The sequence below is a fragment of the Camponotus floridanus genome, unplaced genomic scaffold, assembly GCF_003227725.1.
Source record: "Camponotus floridanus strain SB8 unplaced genomic scaffold, Cflo_v7.5 scaffold71, whole genome shotgun sequence".
In the NCBI taxonomy this organism is placed as follows: domain Eukaryota; kingdom Metazoa; phylum Arthropoda; class Insecta; order Hymenoptera; family Formicidae; genus Camponotus; species Camponotus floridanus.
Genome location: NW_020229840.1, coordinates 869587 through 893494, shown reverse-complemented (window position 1 = coordinate 893494; position 23908 = coordinate 869587). Strand labels below are relative to the sequence as shown.

General features: G+C 30.5%; 1 protein-coding gene across 3 annotated transcripts in view; it reads left to right on the top strand.

Annotated features, from left to right (window-relative positions):
• LOC105248564 (sodium-coupled monocarboxylate transporter 1) overlaps window positions 1-23908 on the top strand; it is a 152667-nt gene that overhangs the window by 111513 nt on the left and 17246 nt on the right. Inside the window, exon 1 of one of the 3 annotated variants that reach the window (XM_011253413.3) lies at window positions 12282-12769. The exons of 1 other annotated variant lie outside the window; for it this stretch is intronic. The gene's annotated coding sequence lies outside the window, so the exon portion shown is untranslated. Of the gene's footprint in view, window positions 1-12281; window positions 12770-23908 lie in introns of those variants that run through there. One more of the 3 variants, XM_011253412.3, reaches the window with a different exon arrangement.

Here is a 23908-nt window from a genome sequence, read left to right as displayed (position 1 = left end):
AATAGGAATGCGCTGATCAAGAAAAAGTATATAAATTTCTGGAATCCGAAGTCCAAGGAAAGTTTCACATCATCAAAGTGACTAAAAAAAAAGATTGGAACATCGACAAAGAATTTAGGAATCTCGGAGCAAGACCTTAGAATCAGACAAACTTATAACGATATCGGAGATTTAAATCAACGAATTTTTTTTTATCATATAGAGCAAAAAAAATAACTAACATCTTCTCGCAATAATATTTATTTCTGATTTAGCGATACGATCATGTGTGTTTTAATTCAATATTCTGTCCTCTTGACCACATTAGATATATATGATTCTACTGAACATTCTGTATAAAATGAAAGTTTCCATCGAAAGCTTGAAGCGATTAATTCTCTTAGATAGGCAAGGAAAAAATATATCCTGCTGTAGATCGCTCGATTCGCAAAACGATGCTCTTTGCGTTGGCATCGCTTAATGCGATTCAATTTTTTTCTCATTCATCTCCATATCAGTGCCTGATACCGTCATCTATTCCTCACTCGCCTCATTTTCCAGTCAAGAATGTGCCACGATTCGATCGTTTCTCTTATTTCTATTATTATCGATCATTGTTTATGCGACGGTTTAACGTCCGTTTACTCGCGTCAATCATAACGCTGTTCTCCGCCTTCATCTTTTCCACCCACTCGAATTACTTCCTGATCCTGATTGCTTCCTCTCCATCAGCTCGCTCGCACGCGATCACGCTAATGCTATTTATTTGTCCCACTTTCGTCGATACCGAGTCGTTCTCCCTTCGCTTCAGTTGCGTCTCTCGTTGGCAAGGAATGATCTCTTATATCGCTCCATTTAGATCGTTTCCGATTTTCCTCACTTACGCGCACACTTGGATAAACTTTTGAGGGAACCGCATATTTATCCCCTTCTAGTTTCCTCTCGTTCGCTCATTTTAATATTCCGTCCATAAATCCCTTCTTTACACGCTCGTCCTGCATTATCCGCGCTTCAACTTCGTTCAAAACGCTTCGTTTTTCTCTTTAGATCGCATCCTTATCGAATTTTCGAGCGTGCAAGGTCATAAATTCGCTCTCTCGTTTTTCTCTCTCTCATTTATCCGCACTCTGTAACGATCGTTAGATTATTATCCACTACTGTAACTTGATTCTCTCCGCCTTTAATTCTTAACCCTTGCGTTCAACCCCAGCTCTAATCTTCCCTCCAAATCTCTCTTTTCTTCTCATAATCCTGATGGAATTTTCAAGTACGTGATCACTCTAACGTTATTTATTTGTCTTATTTTCCTCTTAACGTGCTAGCCAGTCCGTATGGTAGAACACCTTTCGCCACACGTTTGTCTCGCTTCAAAGTTTTCTTATATGTATATATATCGTACTGTCCACTTATTTTCTACCTTTTCTTCAACGCGCAAGTACTTCTTTTCTCTCTTGCTTCTTTCAGGAAACTTTTCTATTTTTTTTCTTCATTATCGGTACATTGTTTCTCTCGCTCTCTCTTCTATATCATCTATCCTTTTCTTTTCTCCTGGCTCTCCCCCCCCCCCTCTCTCCGTCCCACTCGTTTTCTCGCAATTTTTGCATACGTATGCGCCAATCCGTGTGTGCGCGGGTGAACCGCGCAGGGGCGGTCGAGATGGCAGAATCGTGTGAGTAGGGACAGGGGTGTATCGACCCTTGCCAGATTCGCGATTCTTTCTGTGACAAAGAGGGAGAGAGTGTATGCGAAAGAGATAAAAGGGGAAAAAGAGTGAGAGAGAGACAGAGAGCGAGAGAAAGAGAATCGAGGAAGAGAGGAAGAGAGAGGGAAAAGACAGAGATAGATCGTCGTGGGTCGAAGTGTGACCGGGTGGCTACGGTAGGGGTAGCGATGACGTCATGGATGTGGAAAAGAAAGGGCGGATAAAGAAGGATAGAGCATAACTTCGCCGACTAGACTGACGTATACATTGTCATAGTGGCTCCCACAAAAGGCACATGTGACGTCTGCGAGTGCGCTCCTATGTCCAGTGGCACGATTCTCGATCGCGGACATCGATTTTTATATCACCGCTACGTCATGCGTCGTGACGCATGAGCCGAAATACGAAGATATCGAATTTGTCAAGAAACACATATCGGCCTCTTGGGAAATTGTTGGATGTCCGTGATGCTACGCTTATCATTTAGTAACGTACAAATTTATAAGATACACGACCGTATCCCGACGATTTATGATTATGTGTTTATAATCTGATCATTGGGCTATAAAATGGAAAGGTCCGATTATAATAATTGCGATAATGGAATTTAATCGCAATGTTTTAACATTCGTTTCGTCGGGTTAGTTTTTAGAAATATTGTAATTATTTATTAAATAGAGAGAAAAAAAAATAAATATATATATATATATATATATATATATATATATATATATTCTGGAAATTATTTTACTCCACGAGCAAACTTATAAATTGTTAACTTATTATAGATGAAGTTTTGAAGCTTCAAAGTCATGCAACTTCAAGAAATTATTAATGAAACTCTAACAAGATTATGGGAATTACATATCAAACTAATACAGTAAAGTAACTAATACAGTTTAGTAATGTAGAATTACGCTGTTAAAAACAGTGTATTGAATTTCTAGCATACATCAATTTATCTTATAATTTTACATGTATCAACTTTCGCCAGAATTAAACTTAAATTAATTTTTAAAACTACTAAAATTTAAAACTCAGTTATTATTATAATTAAATATATATATATATATATATATATATATATATCACATGATTATAATTTTATTTTAAATAATATATATCATGAAAAAAAATTTAATTTATAATACATATCAGTAATTTTAATAAACATTCGTTTTTATGGAATATGTAGTAAAATAATGAACTTTTTTTTAGAATATTAAAACATTTATAAAAAACATATATTGTGGCAAAATTATTTTTCGTAACATGTAAAAACAAATTAACTCTTGCATCGACTGTTAATTGTTAGACAAATATAATGTAAATGTGAGATATATATGTGGCTACAATTTATAGAAACTCCTTTATGAACTGTATACGTATAGAGTTTGTTGGATCCATTATAAAAGATGCATTTTCCTGATTATGCCTCATTGCATATACACAGAGGGTATACAGTACGCATGATGCTATTAACAGACATAGTAGCAGTAACATTAGCAGTTCGCGAAACTGTGCGTGACTGTATGTAGCTATTTCGAGCTTTGCCCAGAGGCTTAAAGTTCTACATAGCGGATGAAGTTCGATAGAACAACGCATGGCAAACATGGCAATGCATTATGTATGTGGTGACATAAACTGTTACGCTCCGTTATCTGAAAATTCTCAAAACTTTCAAAAATTCAACGATCCATACTGAGAGAAATTGAAGCAACAAATAAATATTATATCACTTTTATAAAAATTATATATTATATATTATTTTTATGTTTTCATATTATATTTACGTGCGCGTGTTATGAATTTTAATACCTTTATTATCATTTGTTTCAACATAAAATTTCTTACTTTATATTATTATAACTAGTAATATACATAAAGAGAAGCCGAGTGTAAAATATGTATTATTTGTGATAAATTTTTTTACATCTTTTGTCAAAATAAAACTTGATTGATTGTAAAATTTTTCTAACGATCATTTTGATTCATCCATCACGTTTTACAAAAATGTCTGAGCTTTCAGTTCCATTGTAGTCCTAAGAAAAGGTACGAATAAAGTAACTCTATCGCGAATAAAATAATTATCCCAATGTAAAACGTTAAAAGGTTTCATAAAAAGTTCTCGTAGAATCTTTTTATCAAATCCATGCAAAAATAAACATTTTTATGAGAAGAATTAATGCATCTGAAGGAAATTTCTGTTAACCTTCTTCAAACATATTTACGCTTGAACCGAGTGGATCTGTTACAATAACTTCCATATGCTTTCTATGAAAATAAGATGATTTATAACCAACATATATAATTTATCTTTCATCTTTTATTTATACAGCCGTGAAATATGACACTATATTTAAAAAGGGCCGAAAAATATATCTGATACATACAAACATTTGCACTCGTGCTTTTTTACTTTCACATATTTTAGACGCACTTTGCTTCGTGTATCCATCCATTACGCGATCTATGATTATATCGTACATAAAGTCGTTCTTAAGGCAGGGTCCAAAATAAATAACGATCCTAGTTGATATATCCTCTTTGTGAAGGCTGTATCAGCTTGGTACGCGAGACATCCATTAAAGATTTCCCATGAAATTTCTACGCTCGTACAGTTATCAAAGATATGTATCCCAGCAAATTGCTTAAATTCATGCGATAGTACAACCTTTCACTGAACAATCCTAGTGATGAATACCATGCGATACCTGCATAGCTTTGTTCCTGTAGGTATCATAAATCGTGATACATCGCGCACAACGGTACTGTACCTGCGCGGTCAAGCGAAAGCCCCCAAATGATTATTCTCACGGGGAAATAACCGTGATCAAAATAATTTGATATTCATCGATTTAATAGTAATTCGCATCACCGTTAAATTGCATTGTTTAAACGAATTATTATCAAATCAAATAATGGCATATTCGACCATTAATTGCGTAGAATTGATTGCGCTATAAATATCTGTAACGTTACTTCAATTAATCTTTTAAATGCACGTGATTCAAAATATTGTACACTCGGTGCTTATTATTTATGTACACATTGCTTATAGTTAAAATTAAATATTTATAAATGTTACCAAAATGTTTTTTCGAGTTTGACAAATTAAAGAAACAAAATTTTAACATTTATTTTAATATTTAAATATTAAATATAATATTTATAAGTAGAAAGAGTTTCTATATTTTTTTATTATTTATTTATTTTTATGAATTTAAGAGAAGTTTTGTTTTATGATATTAGACATATATATCTGGATATATTATAATATATCCGGATCCTCTTTAAATACAAGTGCAGAATATAATATTCATGCAATTTGCGTCAGATGGAAGTAATGCCATAAATAAATATTATTAATCGCGGTTTAAGTAAAGAAACAATAAATTGGTGGCAGTATTCAAGCAAAGAACGCAGCAGTGCACGACAGGAAGGACAATGGCTCATCGACCTTCCGCAACATGTGACTAGATGGGATTTATAAGGTTGTAAATTATGTCTGTAACAGAACATAGTCAATATACTTGGTAACATGCACGACTGGATTTTGACACAAGTTGCTTTACGAACACAATACGAGTTATTAATAGAATTGGAAACGATAATAATATAATGTGTTATTTCCACACTTATATAATTAGAGATTTGCATATCATTAAATCTAAATTCTTTATTCCAAAAAAATCCATTTCAAAATTTTATTTTAAAATGTATCTTTATGATTTGAAATCATTAAATGAATATATAATATCTCATTTATGTATTCATATACCTCAAAAACTTTAAAACTTATGCTTGAACAATGTTTTCCAATTATCAGATTCTTAATTAAAAACTCATCTAGAAAGTTAAATTAAATGTGAAAAATGAAAAAATGGTGATTGATAGTAGCCAATCGAATTTTCATTTATTGTAGAGAGATCTTTTTTTTTTCATATGACAGAAATGGATTGTGATCTGAAATTTATTTTGCATACTCGTTTAGCACATATGTAATAGCGCGTATTGTCAACAGAGAACTGTCGTTGTCACCAGTGCAACGCGTCACAATATCAGGCACGAATGCTCATGGATACGCTCTACCGATCATAAACCGTTTCAGAACATAAGCACGAAATACACCTCAGGAAGTCATCTTCACTCCCTATTCGGAACACGCAGGGAATTGCAGATGACAATTACAGATGATACCCGCGAAACCAACAAATTTGAGACGCAACCAACGGTATAATAAATTGTGGAAAATTATATTTTAGGTAATGCAATATAAAATAATGTTATATACTAAAAACTTATCTGACAAGTTCATTTATAAAAACTGTGTTATAATAAAATTTACATAATAGAATCGAATATATGTGTACAAAGTGTCCCATTTAAGCTTATACACTTTAAATAACTTTTATTTTTGGACTCGTACTAAAAAATGTTTTTTTTCGCGTTAATTGACTTCTCTCGTTACTTTGTTAAAAGAATTAAATAAAATATTCAAAAAATGAATATTTTGCAAAATATTTCATAGTTTATGTAAAAGTATGTCAAAGTATAAAATATCTCTTAAACTATTTAATTTTTGGTCATTTTATCTTTATTTTTCACATTGAATATATGAAGAATGATTAATATAAAAAATTAAGATGATTTCATTTAAGAAAAATAGGTTGGCAGCTGCACTCAAGAGGTCAAACCAATATCCCTATCTTTTTCCCTTAAAATTACAAACATTTATTTAAAATATTTTTTAATATAAGTCCAAAAAAGTTATTTGGGATGCACATGATAAATGGGACACTCCATATATAGGATAAATTGAAAAATAAATTTTTTTAAATTTAGTGAAACAAGAATTATTACAAACCATTTAAATAATGCGTTTAATAATAAATATGAAATAAATTTAAATGTTTAATGAATGAATAAAAAATACATTAAATAAATTCCGGTCGATACATAGAGTATTATATTTAAAAGTGGAAAGAGAAAGATTATTCATAATTGTAATAATTTTATATATATTTTGAACAATTCCAAAATTGTTAAATACATGTAATGACACATGATTAAAACAATATTAAATTATTGTGTAACGTATCTCTCATATCTTTTTGCGTCGCAATATATTTCAACCTCAAAGCACAGCATTACAAGAGCTTATATTGATGTGTTTATCAACACTCGGAAATAATTCCTCTTTCTAAATTTTTGTATTCTTTATGACATAATTTATTTAAGAATTATAATAATAGTTTAAAAAAAATTAATATATTGTAATGATAATATATAATAATGATTATCTAATGCATCAAAAATTATGTAATTAAATTTATAAGCAAATATAATAGATTGAAAATTTGTATATAACAATTAGTTTTTGCTTCTGCATTTTAATGTTTTTTAAATTTTAAATTTTTTTTATAAATTATACGTTGTACATAATATCCGCAACAATTTCGTAACAATATTGTGTATCTGATTTTTCGATTGTTTATGGCTGTATTGCGACAGTATATATTGATTTTGTATCATATTCCAATTTTCTGGTCGCATAGCTATCGTACGCTATGTACTTGTCCTACAGAAATTCTGTGGCTCATATACGTACCGTAAATTTCCTAAAAAAAGTATTTGAAGTAAAAATTAATATATTATAGAAGAAAGAAAAAATATCATTTATGTATTGTATTATTTCTGACTTTGAATGAAAGAGAAATTTTCCTTAATAATTATATTAATAATAAAATAATTAACATCAAAATTAATAAACTCTTTGACAACATTCCTTGCTATCAATAATCGAAAAAATCAATTACTCTCTCTTTCAGAAACTATAGAATACCGATAGCAATCCATAATACATGAATCACATCTATAATTACAATATGTATAAATATTCATACAGTATTCGCTACGGTGTTCGTCATTTCTCTGTGCTACAGAATTCCGCAAATAATTTAATTTCTATTAATAGCGTATACATTAAGTGCGATAGAAAATGTATACTTTGGTACACAATCCGTGAATTTGTGTCTCGGTGAGAGTCGAGACCTATTTCGCGTGGTCGATTGCTGACGTCATAGCTGTACTACATATAAGAACATACACTCGTTCACAGCAAAGTAAAACGAATGAATGAACATCCAGATGAATATTTTCATTCCAGAATTTTGCAAAATATTCATACCATAATAAGCATATATATAACGTTGATTTGGAGATTTTCACTGCAAAAGTAATACGATCTATTTAGTAGTATATCGCAAAATTCAAGAATTCAATCATCCATCGAGTGAAAAATATAAAAATATATTTATCGCGGAAGAATATTTTCAGATGAATATTTTCATTTCCAGAATTTTGCAAAATATTCATACCATAATAAGCATATATATAATGTTGATTCGGAGATTTTCGCTGCAAAAGTAATACGATCTATTTAGTAGTATATCGCAAAATTCAAGAATTCAATCATCCATCGAGTGAAAAATATAAAAATATATTTATCGCGGAAGAATATTTTCAGATGAATATTTTCATTTCCAGAATTTTGCAAAATATTCATACCATAATAAGCATATATATAATGTTGATTCGGAGATTTTCGCTGCAAAAGTAATACGATCTATTTAGTAGTATATCGCAAAATTCAAGAATTCAATCGTCCATCGAGTGAAAAATACAAAAATATATTTATCGCGACGAAATTTTAAGATATTAAATAAGTGTGTGCAAATCGATGCAAGAGGGAAAATAGTCGCAACGAGATAAAAGTCTTTTATCCCCGTTATCATTACGGCGCAATATGCAGCCGGTGCACACGTGTAACTCAACCTTATCGGATTTAACCACCTGTACGTAATGGTACCTGCTGCAGGCAGCATTCGATTATCTAATCTGCAAATTGCGTGTATCTATGAACGCAATTAATCATGAGTCGAATATAAGACACGTGACAAATTGACGTCACAAGGGAATCTCTTAGCGCCGAGATAAACATTTGCAATCTCTCGTTGGCGTTTTGGCAAGAGTTCAGACGTGCTCGAGAGACGACATCTTTTATTACTACTACTAACACCATTACTGTACCACTACTATTATTACCGTTACTATCAATATCATCGTTACTTTCTGCGCAATAGTTTGTCTTTAAGCGCGTACTTTTATAGAGCGCGTATTTAAATCATTCTCAGCTGCAGTGCGGTAATTGTTTGGCGCACATAATGAAGAATTTATACTTACGGCGGGCATTGATATAAAAAAATTTGCTCTTGTAAATTTACAAATCACTGTGCGCAAAAATATTGGCCATATTAGGCAAACACAAAAAAAACAGAATTGCAAGATGGAAAGTGACGAGCGCAAAATACATAGAGCAAAATTCGAATTGGTGCAATCATAGAGTGTAACGACAGGTGAAATATAAACTCAATGTCGCTTACATAACTGTGAGTTGCTATTTTGGCGCGTTCGCCTTTTTGCACAGAGCTTCATAGAAAATTTGCTCTTGCATTGCGAAAAAAAATTTTTGTTTCTTTACATTGACAGGAAGCAAATGATATATTACCGATATATGGAGCTAGTAACATGTAAATTTGTCTGTATTATTTGTTTGTATTATCCATTAATCATATGTTTAAATGTAATGTAAATATATAAATTATATCTTGAATATAAAATATATTTTAATTATTAATTATTTATATAGTACAACACGTATAACGTAACAAATATATATAGATTGAGGAAACGTTTTCTAATTTGCTGAATTGATCATTCAGCTTTCCATCAGTTCTCTATATCTGTGAGTATCTATCTTCATCTAAATGTTTCGTTAATACTGAAACGAATAGTATGTAAACTTTATCGCAGAGCTAATATTCGTTACGCAAGGGTGATTCGTAACTTGCCAAATCCAATCTCCATAATTCTACAATTACATTATGGAAATATAACTCTCGCCGAAAGTGGATTACGCGATTGAGAGTCTGTTCGCATCCGCTATTCCGCTCGCGAAATTTCGCGCGCTACTAAATGCGTCCGTTAATTAAATAATCCGGTTATCCGTACCGAGCATTTTGTAACATTATTGTAACAACAGATTTTCTGCATTGAATGAGCTTCGGAAAACTCAAAATCGGCGTCGGAGTATCAAAATTGCAGAGACATGTCAATCGTAAAGTCTTGAAATTGCAATGCGGAAAAGCGGAGAATAAGATGAGAGACAACGAAATTAGACGAATCTAGACATCAGTCGCTTGTTGAGCACTTCCTAACTCGTATCAATCTCTATCATTATACGAAATACAGTTGTGGGACGCCGAGACAAGAGTTACTTTCCACTTCAGGCGCGCGGTATGAGAGTTTGCGTTTTAGGTTTCGCGAACAATGCAGCTACCATCCCCGAGGCGCATTTGCGTGTTACTTGTGATATAAATGTTCTAAATTTTTCGAATATTTTCCACTAGCTCTACCCATAATTTCGCGTTTTTAAGTATTGAACTATATCCTAGAAATTTTCAAACAGAACATGAGTCAAACTAAACAATTTAACCTAATATTTTTTTCTAAAAAAATGTATAATACAATAAAATATAAAATAATATAAGTTAATATTAATTAAAATAAAATATGTTAATATTAATTAAAATAAAATGTAAATAATATATGTCAATATTAATTGAAATAAAATGTAAAATATATATTAACATTAATTGTGTGCATTAATTGAATCATCAACGATATAAATAAGATATAATTCGACATACGCATCGATCTGTTTCTCTCTGTCTCTTTCTATATCTCTCAACACTTATATTTTTCGCATTTAAAACAAGTATATATATAATTTTTAAAAAATACTGGAAAGCAGATAAGAACGAATAATATTAATGACCTTACTTAATAAACAGAATTATTTTGTAGCACGTGATATGATTCGAGACACGAATTTCTGATTAGCAAGAGACTGATGATAATATATCAATAAAGATTAAACGAGAGTAAGAACTATGTAATTATCTTGTGCATATGGATAGTACAAACAGACAGATCAAACAGACACAAGACAGATCAAACAAATACAAGATGATAGCAACCTCATTTCAAGAAATAAATAAAGTCTGATACATATCAGTACAAACAGATATACACCCTCTTTATTCATTGTTTGTTCATAAGTTAACTAATTGTGTACTTTTTAATCGTTCAATCTTTATTGATTTATCATGTTTTTGCAGTCTCTACTACTGATAACGAATTATCATTCAAAGTCACGTGCTGCGAACCGCAAATTAACGCGTCTTTTTGCCGTATGCATCGTGACTATGGGTAAAGTCATTATTAAGTAAAGACAATATGACAATACTCCTTCCTGTGAAATTCCATTCGCGATCAATTATGAGATTTCTCTCTCCAAACAGGCCTGCACAATAATTCTCTTCAGAACAAAATTAAGCCTTTCTTAGGGGAATTAAGCTTTTCTTAGGGGAGTGGCTAATTGGATACTATGACAAGGGCGCTTACAGGCTTAGAAGCGCAAATCAAATGATACGGACGTGTAAGGGTTTCTTAAATTAAAAAAGTAATTATAAACATAACTCAACAACAGAAGATCAAATAAATTATTTAAATTATTTTCAAGATATTCTTAATCAATGCACACAAGCAATCTTGATTAAATTTTGCGTTAAGGATAAGAACGTTAAATTTTATGTTTAAATGACCTTGATCGATCAAACAAAATTGGCTACAGGTACCGCAATTTTTTGAGCCAGCCCTGGATAAAATATATACGAATATATTTCGCAGTCTGCCTAAAAATACATCTGCTGATGTAGCAGCGTGAAATAAAATTACGTATCTCAATTTATAAACAAGTGGAGCAGAAAAATATTAATAAGCAATTATACATGGTTGCGAGAAATTACTATTAACAATCGAAGCTATTTTAATATCTCACGGTATATTTATAGTGGCTAATTCTGTTCTCGTGCGGACGATTAATTACCGAAAGAAAATTGTTTGTCGAACAATTTCTGTATGATTATCGCTATTCGATAAATTGCAAAAATATACCCATCTTCGAAATACAGATTAATTATGTAATTAATTTTACATGATTGCTTTTTATATTACTTTTGCAGTTGCGCGAATAATTAATTTATATGTCAATAATAAATTAATGAGAGATTACTGATATCTCTTAATAAAAATAAATAATTGATCTCTTTAAAATTGATTATTATAGATGAATGATTCATGATATAATGATCAAGATCTTAGAAGAATCGATAATTTATATTTAAAAAGTACTATATTTAAAAAATATTATATTAATAATCTTTCACATTATAGATATCTAAATCTAATATCACGATCTACAAAAATAATAACACATGACTGATAAGTATCCATTGATGTTCACAATTCGTGAAAGTTAAGTTATCTATTCTATAGTTAAGTTATCTTAACTCCGATATTGATTCGATATATTGATAATCTGTCAATCGATTGCATCGTCGCGAATGACGTCTCCGATGGATGCGCGCTAACATGATAGGCTACTGTTACTTTTTAAATGTAGCAGCTGTAGTGTGTGGACTTCCCAGTATTACGTTGGCGGCTGACCACGTCGCATGGTCTGTAATTCACTCGGAATCGGATTTAACCGTGCTGCGAAACGGAACGAATGGAGCTCCTCGAGTGCTGTGAATGAAATCGTGAACGTCGTATAGTGATTGACTGACGACCATAGATTTTCCTCGACATCTTATCCTCTATCTCGATCGGGAAACTGATCGGATTCACTTATCCGGAACGTGGAAACCCTTCGTAATTTCACCAAGACAGACAAGCAATCGTGAAGCTGCGTATTTATAAATGTTGCCGAATCACCTGAAATTTATCATCGACGTGACAAAATAATAAAACGCTGTACGAAATAATGCTTACGTAATAGTAGTATTATTATCAGACGGCGTGAAAGGAGCACGTACCGACCTTGACGGACTTGGCACACATCGTTCAGAATGTGGATGACGCGGATGTGCTGATCGATACCGTCGAACATGTGACACATTACAGGTAATGCAGCATTTTAATCGATAAAAAAATGATTTCTTATATTGAGAAAAAATTTGTAATATATCTATCCGTAAAAACTTTAAAGAAAAATTCAATATTGCATATTAAGGCGAAGATTTAACGATTTAATCCAAATTAGTAACAGCTTGTGAAATAACATCCGAGTTTAAAAACTTTTTGACGAAAAGTTTTCGCGTAAAAAGCAGAAGATAAAACTTGTAATTTTACACTTGTGAAAAAGTTTCAGTATTTCATTACAATATTAGACGAGCGTTTCGCGCTAGAGAACGTGTAATCTTTTATACTTTTATATATATAATAACGAAAATTAAACTTATTCCTCCCTCAAACTATTTCTATCATCCTCTTCCAATTGGTTTATCGAATAAGTCTCACGGCAAACTTCAATAGTGGTATCAGCAATAACTTTAGTGTGGTAGGATTTAGACTTTACAATATCTTTTGCCTTTTCATGATAAAATAAGCGAGAAGAATATTCATTCATTTCTCTTTTTGATTCATGAATAAATGTTGGACAATGTTGAGAATCAACTTCTCTGTTAGCGAATTTAAATATTGGAGGCAATTTACTAACTCTCACAATAATAATTCATCCGAATAATTAAATTCTATTGTCATCTATAAAATAATATTGTATATAAATAATATATATTATCCAACATGATAATTAAGAACGAGCAATAAGAGCCTAAAAAACGCGGATGGTAATGCGTAAATTTTTTCGAACATTAATTGTTCGCGAAAAAATTTTTTTAAAGACATATACATATATGCCAAGTTATAGTATAATATATATTATTATTTTCTATCTCATTAATATATTCGTCCTTACTGAGTAAGGTTGGCAGATTAGTTCCTTACGCAACTGCTACAAGTAGTACGTAATGTGCCGCAATTATTTTCCAACTTTTTACGCTACTCCGATAACGCAATATCTAAGCAATTTTAAAAACATACATGATATTCCGTTAATTTACTTGAAAAAATTCACTTAACAAAGTTTAGTGTATATAATATGTATATAATATATACATTTTTTATTCATCTGGTAATTTTGACATTAATAAATAAAAAATAATTTCAATGGCAAAAAATATTTCTTTTCGCATAATACGAAATTTTTGCGAGTAATAGAAAAGCATTTAATCGAGATGTTTTCCATATTGCCAAATATATTTAAAAATAATCATGTTATACATCTTTATTATACTTCATCATCACTGATAGATATGTATAAGAATTATAGCATAATTATATATTCTGATTATTATATCAATGTATTATATTTTATGCTATAATTCACTGGCTGAGCCAAAATGTACGAGTTTCATTATAATTGCAAATTCGTTCGATCGCTGGATATGAATTCATTCAAGGAAACGCTCGGATATTACCCATTAACATCAGAAACGCGATCGGACTACGGCTGTATTTGAAGAACGCTGTGATTATTCATATCACGATCCTGCACTTTTCTTCGGAATATACCCGAGCAGCATCACGCAAGACACTTTATGCAACGTGTCCAATATGTCCGTTGATTTAACTGTGCTCAATAATATAAAAAAAATAATTAAGTAAAAATTATATAAATCGCTATAATAAAAATTATCATTATCAAAATATCAAGTGATCTTTTTCGTAAAACTGTTTTTATACGTCGCGCTTACATTATAGTTTGATATCTTATCTTAAATATCATACACATCATGCAATCAACTCGTATATACGTCAGCTTAATAGAATCAACCAAATATAAAATTATTAACTAAGGATTATTTGTTGAATTTTATTCTTTCGTATTTCTAATGTAAATTTGCGTATAAACGTGTAATAATCATTAGTTAAATAGACACAATATGCGAAAATGTTGAAAAATATGAGATAAAGATAAACTTCTCGATAAATACGCCGGCCTCGCAACCAAGCAGTGATTCAGCCGCGGTTTACGTCACTTAAGGTAGATATGTTGTTTTCGCATTGCGAGATTGGTTCGTTAGATGATAAATATAGTCTCTCAGCTGCCAGAGCGAGTTCCAAATTCGAATAAAGACTCAAGTGTGTTCTCGCACGCAGCAAACTAGCTTTTAATAGCAGCGTCTTTCTAACTTTTTTTTTGAATGCGACTGCACATGTTTAGGCTGATGATACAGGGTAGAAGACGAGAAGAGAAAGAGAAGGAGAGCTGGCTTCTTCGCAAAAGTTTTCGCAATAATCCGGTGCAAAAAAAGCAGCGAAGCAACATCTGACGCTGTCAAAAAGTCCCTAAGAGGAATCCAGATGAAAGAGAGAGGGGGAAGGGGGTCTGTAATATGACAGACGCGACCCGTACCGCCCAGGTACCGCCCAGGTTTTTTGCTACAGCAACGATTCCACCACCGTCATCAGCAACTACCGCCACGAGCGACACGGAGAACAGTCCAGGTCGTGGCAGCTGGATTTGCATTGTAAAGTTTCCCGTCTCTCGCGTCCTACGTGCGCAATTTCGCTCAATTGCGCCGTCGCTGCTGCCAGCTCTTCGGAACGGGCAAAGCTAGTTACAAAAGCTCCTTCGCTTCTTCCCACCCTCGTCTTCCATCGTCTTCCGCGATCTGATAAAGGTTCATGCATTCCGCTCCCAGAGGGCCCCCACCCCGATTCAAAGGAACGCGTACGAGAATTTTGGTAGCGTTACAACGGAGAAACGTAATGTCGACTTTAGCTACGGGAAAGACACTTCGGACATTTTATATTTCCGCTATAAATTCCCTAGTAAATTTTAAACCAAATTTCTCTCATTGGCAGAAATCTCACGTAGATACCTTTCCTCATGGTTTCTTGATTTTTATTAGCTAAATTCTCGCTATCTTCATTATTAAGTTTTAGATTAAAATTAAAATTAAAATTTTTTAAAGTAAATTGTACTTAAAATAAAATCTAATTTAAAATAAAAATTTAAAATTAAAATCTAATTTAAAATTAGATAAGAGAATAATAGATACTTGTAGAAAAGTCGATTAAATATATTCGTTAATTAGATATTGATAACAAAGTTTGATTAGATTATCGAAAGAATCCACAGTTGAATCAAGATTATCAATTTTAAAATACATGTAACAGCCGTGATTAGTTACGATCAATTTTATCTTGTATTAGACCAAAAGTTATCAAATTGACTCTCATTTTAAATAGGGAGATATTTAAGTCGAAATATTTAAGAAGAAAGCAACGAGATAAATCAAGATTAAAATATTGCGTTAGAGACAACTTTCCGGACTTTTCGCTTAATTAAATGTTTCCATTTAAGTTAATAATCGATATCAAATAGAAGACTTACTTTGTCCACTATTATTAATTTCATTCCTCTCAATATCATAAGGACAAATGATCCGAAAGATTTCTTATTAAACAATAATTTTGCTTTTAATTATATTAAATACATAGATAAAAACAAGAAGGCATAGATAACATTAATTTGTTACAATATTCATAACATGTGTTGTCTTTCTTGATTGAATGAATTGCATCAATTAAAGAATACTTCACGTTTCATATTTTCTTTTATTGTTATTTAAATAATATGACAAGATATACTTATAGACATTGTATCATAAAATATGTATTTAATTTCTTTCACTCCATTTAAAACTAATTAACTTAAGTAACTGTTTGTAATTTTGTTGTGAATTTGACAGTAAAAATGACTTTAACCTAACCACTTTTTATCTTCTTACATAATGTATTTTTACACAAACCTTTGATTACTATAAAATTCTTCTCAATTTAAATAAAAAAATTGATAGAAATATGTAAAACATAATTTATCATTATCATTAAGCTAGATCATAAAATCATATCATTTTATCATGTTTAATTAAATAATATAAAAATGTATTAAGATCATATGTTATGTCATTTCAGGTTTATTAAATATGGAGTATAGTACAAACATCTATTAAGCATTCACTAATTATCCGTTAATTGTCTACTGCATAACTAATGTAGTGCGATGACGAAATATGTAATATGATCGAGTATTAATAAATTTTAAATCCAAATAACGATGAACGTGTGATATTTTTTTATCTTATCAATTATTTCGTATGATCATTCAATTTTACGGACTTGTCGACGGATATATAGACAGGAAGAAGCGCAGCGATTAGGTCAATTATCTTATGCCTAACGAAACATACATTGCACAATGCGACACAATGCGATATGCCAAATATAGACAAATGTGCGCATATATTTATGGCTAACTTCGTGCATATCGGTAATTAAAGGAAATTATATTTATGTCGAACGCACAGAAAGGAACACCGCAACTACATTTGCATTGTGGAATTGCATCTCTGGTACCATGCAGCAGTAAATTGTGCTATTATATGCTCTCCATAGCAATCCACAGATTATTAAAATTATTATTGGTTATATCCTGCTTTTATCTCTCGCTCTTTTTCTCTCTCTTTGCTCTCCTCTCTATAACCTTTCTTATAATACATTTAGGATCCGACTCTGTAATACGATAATGAAAACGATAAAACTTTTTGCAAAAGGATAATGCACATGCATTTAAATTACGTATAAATATTATTAGAATAAAAAAAATGGAGATTTTTCAAAACGTTTCAATTATTATTCTTATTAACTCGATTAGCAAAATTAATGAAATTAATTTTAAAAATTTTATAAAAAATATATTAAATTATAAAATTTTAGGTTTATTCACAATTTTCTGTGTGCAATTTCCTTCTAATGACATTAAAGATGACATTTTTTACCCAAAATATCTAATAAGTTCATAAAATAACAGATCTGATTTAAAACAAGTATGAATATAAAATAAAACAGTATGAATGTAAAATATAATATATCAAGATGAGTGATAATCGACATTAGATAATAAAAAGATGTTCGAAACTGAATTCATCTTTTTATTAATGCTATCATTTTATCCTTATTTTATCCTTTTCTTATCCTTCGTATAGCTTGTAAAGAGTAAAAGTAAAGCTATTTTTGTATGAGTTGATAAAGGGCGTAGAAGTCCTGCAAGTTAGTTCGCGCGTTAGTTCATTGATCGAAACATAATGTTAGAAACTTTGTTAATTCCGAAACTTTACAATTAAACCGCTGACAGACTGTCTTTGCGTAGTATTAGTGTGAAAAATATGCTAAAATGTGGTGTAGCGTCGGTCATCCTATCCAACGATATTAACTGACAAACTCAAAAGATGAAACATGTATGTATAGATAAATTGTAATAAATTTAAACAAAATAATTAAACTTAATAATAAAAAAAATTAATAAGATAAAATTATGCAGAAAATGACAAACAGCTTTTCATTTAGATATTCACGATTTCACTTGAATTATTTTAAATATATCGCAATTGTCTGACAAGTCTTACTGCATATTATAACATATATAAAATTATATTTTCATTTATATATATTTATTCTATACCTCTCATACATATATACACAATGAGACATTTGTATCGGCTTGACAAATATCTGTCGAGTATATTTGGGACTGCCGTAATGGTCAGTTAACACGAACCCGGAGTCAAGTGGACAAATTACTTGCTGCAAACTACCTGTCGTGTGCAAAACATGTACCCGTCTAAAATTAACGACGGGATAAGTAGGGTTGCAAGTCAAAGCAAATAGATAGGTCTTCATTTTGCGCAGTAAATAGAAAAGTCTCTTGTCTCTACATTTTTAACATATAATACAAAAATTCTGCCGCTACGCCATATTTCAAATGTCACTAGAATTCCGTTTCATCCTTTTTCTACTTTTTTGTTAATAAGAGGAGAAAAATTATTTTATACGTCATGGTTAATATTTTGTATATCAAGTATAAGCCATTCAGAAATCGTAATTAAGAATTTAATTATTATATATGAATAAAAATTTTTAATTTCAATCTTTTTTAAATATATTCATTTCATTCATTTCTTTCAGAATTAAATGCAAGGTTTTTTCTACGATTCTTGAATCTAAATTTGCTTCAAAGAAGAACAACAATATAGAAATCTACGAGAACTCATAATGAAGATAATGACGATTACCATTGCTATGAAGCTACGAAGTTACTATGAAGGACATACATAAGTGTTTTCTACTAATTTTAGTATAATTATAGATTGTGAAATGTTTAAACAACAGGAAAATGGATATATGAAATATTTCATGGTCGCACATAAAATTCATCAACGAGTTTTGAATATTCCTTAACTTTCTTTTTTTGATCACGAAATCAATTTATGTGAACCGATAGAGCGTACCACGTCAGCGGACTAAAAATGGCAATCGATTCTCAGAACGAAATGTAAATCGTCAGATAGTCTCGTCAAACAGAGAACACTCTTCGTGTCGGTTGAAAGTCTGACACAATACTTTACTCATGTTCCGTTATTCAGCGATATACAATGTGTTCGCCATATACGCTGCGCGAATACTATATCCGACCGATTGACTTTCATGAACACGTCAATCAATGGTGTGTGACTCATATAACATCGCGGTGTGGAAACTCGCGCGGGATCACTGCAATAAAAATCAACAGAAAATTGTAGTTATTGTATTTAATTGTATATTTTTCTGAGAAACACTACAGTGTCGGTCTCACTGGCGATTAATAAGCTGGCATATATTATCGGCGACAGGAACAAGGAAAAATTTATATAACTCAGGCTATAAACACTTTGCGACAATTTATCCTCTTATCCTCGAATGATCTTTTTGTAAAGATATAATTTGGAAAAACCGGTGTTAGCGCGTGATTCTTCGCGGAAATGGATACGTAAAGTGTTATAAAACATCCGGTTTTTTATTTTAATTATTATTTATTATGCTTGTAATAAGAAACTAATTTATTTTGATAAAAAATAAATCATGATGATTTGTTAGTTATATCAGATTTTATTTTTAATACACATAATTTAAAATAATAAATGATTACATAAACTCATGAATCAGTGATTATGTTGCAGAGATATATTATTATAATTAAAAATATATATATATTTTTTTTAATTATAATAATATATATATATATTTAGATTTTTCATTCTATATATCCAATGTATGTATAATATTAAAGTAAATAATATATTGAAACTATAACATCTATATAATTTGTCATTTTTAAATTAAAAAAATATTAATAATAAATTATTTAATAATTTATTTATCCAATGAATAAATATTGGTACGCATCACACATTCATTTTACTTTTATATTGATCGGTATTTGTTATCATGTTTAATTTACACATTTTTTCTAATTCAAAAATTATATATTCATATATATAATATCTGATTCGTATATCTAATATCTGATTCATATATCTAATACCTAAAATTATATACTCATAAAATTATCATTTAAAATACTTATGTAACATCTTTTTTTCTTTTTCACAACACGTATGCATAAAATTTAATAGAAAATATGATGCCGGTCGCTAATCATTTTGTGAATAATGCAAATTAGAATAAGTTGATGTTTTATAGATTAGGTTGAGAACACTTATCTGTTCCGCCATAAAGTTGTTAATTTACGTTATATATGTCACGTATGACACGCGTTTAAAATTACTCATTGTTTTGCAACAATCACGATGCTTTAATGGAATCATGTACGTATACTAAACACTAAAACCTCAGATATTTCTATCTTTTTGAATTAAATTTATGTCCTTTTTTCGCAATTAAAAAATTACTAAACTTTTTAATCATAAAAAAATATGATTTTCCAAGAAATGTGAACTTTGATCCAATAAAGCCCCAAATTAAAACATTAAAATAAATATTATATAGGAAAAATTATTTTAATAATTATTTTATCAGATAGAAGGACAGAAAAAAAGAAGCAAAATAATTAATTAAATCAAAAATATCATACTTATAAAAAAGAAAATGAAAAACCTCCAGAGACATGTTTTGAAATCAGAGACGCTAGAGAAGCTCAAACACGCCATTGCTAATATTATATTTAAAAAAATGAATAATGTATTACATAGAAACATGCAATCACATATTTATGTAGGCATCGTGACAATCTCTGGCTATTTAAATTTATTTATACGGAAGAGGGAATAAAGGAAGTATATAAAGATTACGATATAGGACTTATAGTCTCTACTAAGCATTAAAGTCTCGATCTCAAAAGCGTTTATTTATATATGCAAATTCACATTAAATTATATAAATCTGCATAAATAAACACGTTTCTGTCATTGAATAAAATGAGCACAAGAGACTGAGAATCTTAAAGACCGAAACTACGTCGGCAGTAATTTATTTAACATTGCATCATTCGTATATTACAAATGCTGAGAAAATTTACAGTGAAAAATTACACAATGTAAAATATGTATACAGAATACGCGATCATCGCAAGAATGAAGCATCACACTAAACTAAAAGATTTATTATCTGAACGTAAATAAAAACATGAATTTACACATTTTGCAAAAACTTTTCATCTTAGAAATCGAAACAGTCTATATCTATCTTCTTAAAAACACTTCTTGGGATACTTAAATTATTCAACGGGGATCAAATTAACATACTAATCGAAAGAGTAAAGCTTGAAGGACGATCCGTACGGATTTTGAATAATCTCAGACCGCGAGAGAAAGGTCAAATGGACGGCTATTCGGTACAGTTAGGTTTCATAACGCGTCTCTTCTACTATATTAGAAGGTAAATTATCTCAATTTAAGAAAAGTGGTATATGAGAGAGGAACGAGCTATATCATGATTATATCGTGACTTACTAGGCCGTTGAAATCCCGATACGAGCTTCGCGAAAGAATAAAATGACACATTGCACCGCGGTAACTTATACATCCTCTCATATTGACATAATCATTGTTAGTGGCAAAAGCATATCACATCCGCAATTTCGTTCTACTTTCTTATATATACGCTGTATATTTCCTTTTACATTCGTAGATAGTGCGCGAGAAGAGAGAGCGTCTATTACATGCGCTCCATTTTTATCAATCCAGGCGATTTACCGCTGAAAGAACTGTAATGTGGAAAAATGCCCGGAGCGAAATTTTCAACGATTCCAACGAGACGGACCATACTGAAGTTGCAACTGAGAACGATCATCCTCTCTTCTTCTTTATCTTTTTCTTTTTTTTTAAGATTAAAGAACATCGTCGGGATTTTCTCCACGGACGAGATCTCAGAATTATTACAATCCTCGGTTTAACATCGATATCCACATCGAACCGGTGATTCGATCGTGGATTATTAAGTTTAACGGTAGTCTAGTCTAGTCAACTCTAGTCAAGTTGAGTTTATATTCGATGAAGTGTGGGGAAACTTGCTTTGCAAACCGGTTACTAATGCTAAATTTACTTCACCAACTGTGCAAACTCGCTGCTGAAACATCAGCATAGTCCACCAATCCCATTCATTTAATAATTTTAGCAGATCCATAATTAAACCTATACTAATATCTGTGTAAGTAGTCAAATATTATAATTATTGGTTATTATCGATAAAAGAATGTTATTTGTTTACATATTTAATAATATTGTAAAAAAATAAAAATAAATTGGTTATTAGTACTCTTCATTGAAGTATTTTATTTTACTTTAACTAGTTAAAATTAAAATTTAATTTTTGATTTATTTTAAAAAATTTTCGACAAATAAAACAAACATTCACGACAAATTTCCGTCTTAGAAATATATATAATTAAATTCATTTTATGTGTGATATTGTTCGTTGATACAGTTTTATTACTATTAATTTTATTACAATTAATTTCATTTATTGTCTTGTATTTCCTTGGCCTTGGTCTTCCTTGGTATTTTCTTGTATTTTCTGATTTAGTCATCATCAGTCAGTAAACATGTATCAACTTATATTGACTCAAATATTATCAATATCAACAGGTATTATTGGCAAACATTTTTGTCATCCATCTTGTATAACTTTTATTAAATAGCATTAGGAAAGTTGTAAACTTGTTATCTAATTGTAAATAGTCAAACAGTCATTATCCGATGCAATTTATCATACATGCATTATATTAGAATGTAGGAAAGATTTCTAAGGAGAGCCGTAATTTTCCACATTTCTATTTACATTTCTAGTAGAACGCAATACCAAATGAAAAGACGAAGCGTTATAAGTCCAATCTACCAAGCAAATCAGACCATTACTAATTGCTGCAACGTAATAACGTGTGTACGTGTATATTATAAGACACGTAATAATAACTATACATCTAATAATAATTTACATATTATAAATGTTAATTCATGGTTATATTTTTTAGATCAATCGATCAAAGTGCATTTTTATTCTTAGTTTTCTAAGAAAAAGTAACTCATACTATCATTTTTTTATATCTTACTTTAAAATTTATTTTTTATATCTTACCTTTATTAATTTAAATTTTATTTAACAAAAATTTAAATATACAAACACTTTGAGACATAAAATATATTATATTGATAAGAAAATCATTATTATTATGTCAAATGGAATAATAGATTATAATGAAATTCTTTATTGAACATATATATGGAAAGTTATTGGATATTTAGAAGTGGAATTTAACACTGACACTCTACAAAGATTAAGATTAGAATAATTATCATTGACGGTATATCAATATAGGTGTATCCTTGAAGCGACTAATCGGCAATACGAACACGATATGAGGAAACGCATAAAACGCATAACCATAATCAATGATTAATCTCTGGTTATGTAATAATTCTGCGAACAAAAAAGCCGCAAATATTCTCGGCGAAGTGCAATGCACCGAATACGCGAAGTTAATGTGTCATTTCGACAACTATTACGGCGTCTTGTCGTCCTTCGCGAATCATAAAATATAAAGTAAAAATGTTGCAGCCTTTGATGTTGCAGTCAAGATTGGACAATTAGAAGCAGGATGTGACGCATCGAGTGACTATCGTTGACCTTTAAACAGGATTTAACAGTGAAATTTGTAGTCTTTCATTCAAAGAATGTAGTGAAAGGCGCGTGAAATAAATATTTTATATTTAATTTGAGAAAACTAATTAAAAAAAATTTAATTATGATTTTCAAAATTATAACAAAATTTAATTAGCTTAAATATCTACCAAAAAGAAA